Genomic DNA, 2171 nt, shown 5'->3' with positions numbered 1-2171 from the left:
GAAATGATTACGATAGTTTTGTTGCTCTTAGAAATTGTAATGATGGTGGGAGCAATAATATGGTAATCATAATCAAAGTAACGAAAATTACAAAACATTGACAATGATGTAAATAGTCATGATGGGAACGATATAAAAGGTAATAAGATATGTTATAATGACAATAGTTTTAGCGCCAAGGATAATAACAAAAATCATCGTAACAGAAATGGTAATGATAACTAAAAGGATACCAGTAAAAAGAAACAACCAAATGTAAACTACAGTCATTACACACTGAAATAACTTGTTGTATCAGAACGCGTTTTCTCCCCTCAGACATGTTCTCTTCTTCATTTTTTGTAAAGTGTGTATTATGCCTTGTGTTCTGATACAGCCTAATATGAATCTTATCCCTGCTTATTAAACGCTTTTGATACAAATAGTGGGGACAACTGGCATCTCTCTCCACTCCCTGCCTTGTTTCCTCTTATAAAATGTTTTTTTCTTGAGACTGATACGTTCACTATCATTCACATTATAATTAACATTATTACCCTTCTCATTATTACTGTTTATTGTTGTTCATATTATCATTATTAACATTACTATACTCTTACCACAATTTTGACTAGTGTTGCTTTATTACTTTTATACGTAATATATACATAAGTACACATACAGACATATATATATATATATATATATATATATATATATATATATATATATATATGTATATATATATATATATTATATATATATAATATGTATAATATATATATATATTATATATATAATATATATTATATATATATATAGTATATTATATATATATGATATATATATATATATATATATATATATGTATTATATATATTATGTATCACTCAGAATATCTATTGGGTTATTTAGTGAGAATACTATACAATCATCATATATATGTTGTAGCTATGTATGTTGCAGACACACAATTATATGTGTGTGAGAACTCGCCTAAGAACAACATGCATGCGCACACCTATATGTGTGTGTGCAGAGACACATACATGTATGTGTGCAGACACACATATATATGTGTGTGCAGACACACATATATAGTGGCAGTACACCATATATGTGTGTCAGACACACATCTTGTTTGTGCGACACATAATTTGTTGCATCACGCTACACCCAGAATCTTGTGTTGTCGTGTGTTTCGAGCGAGTAACCTCCTAAAGAACCTAGGAAGTCTCCAGCTCCACTCTTAAGCCTCTGTCCACGGTCAAGAAGTCGTCCCTTTTTCCCGAAAGGTTTCTTACTTTCCGCCTTATTTCAACGTCTTCAGGAAATCTTTTGTTCTCTTAATGTTTTGCCAATTTTCTCCTTCTCTTTCCTTCTTGTGATCATTTCCCAATGTATGGGGACACTATGGTGCGGCTTATCTCAGAAAAGGAAGGATGGCCTCATTCTTGATTCTGAGTCCTTATTTAGGTTATATGTCAGAGTTTATGCAGTATTTATTGCTTATCCACATTTCTATTTATTTATATTCAAGAGGACGGGAATGAGTAATCAGAGTAAAGATAAGGGGTCTCTTTGTTGTTTGTTTAGGCAGATTAAAGCACTGGTTACATGTTAGTGGTTTGTAGAAAAGAAGGGAGGAGAGAAAGGTAGGGAAAGATAGAGAGAGGGCAACTAACAGAGAAGAGAGAGATAGAGATAGAAAGAGGGGGTGAGGAGACAGAGAATAAGAGAAAGGCAGAAATATAAAGAGAGGTAGAGAGATCGAAAGAAAGAGAACGACAAGAAGAAGAGATCGAAAAAGAGAGACGAAGAGATAGAGAGAGGGAGACCCAGCCCGGATGACCAAGAAGAGAGACAGAGAGATCGAAAGAGACACAAAGAAACAGAGATCGAGAAAGAGAGACGCAGAGATAAGAGAGAGCGGCCTGAGCCCGATGACCAAGAAGAGCGAGAAGGAGGCGCTCGAGGTCTCGTCTTCCTCGTCAGCTGACCCATCAAAACTTCCCCAGCTAAGAAGACACTCAACACCTTCCTCCTTCTGTTGCTATTTCCTTCAGAATCCATCGATTTTAGTGAAGGTCGCCGCCTATAATAACACGGAGGTCCCGATAGAACGAAAAAAGGAGCTGATGGCAACTGCGTCTCGAACTTCTCAATATCCGGCCGCCCTCAGCGCCTGCAGC

Source organism: Penaeus monodon, chromosome 10 (assembly GCF_015228065.2).
Source record: "Penaeus monodon isolate SGIC_2016 chromosome 10, NSTDA_Pmon_1, whole genome shotgun sequence".
In the NCBI taxonomy this organism is placed as follows: Eukaryota; Metazoa; Arthropoda; class Malacostraca; order Decapoda; family Penaeidae; genus Penaeus; species Penaeus monodon.
This window is presented reverse-complemented; position numbering follows the sequence as displayed.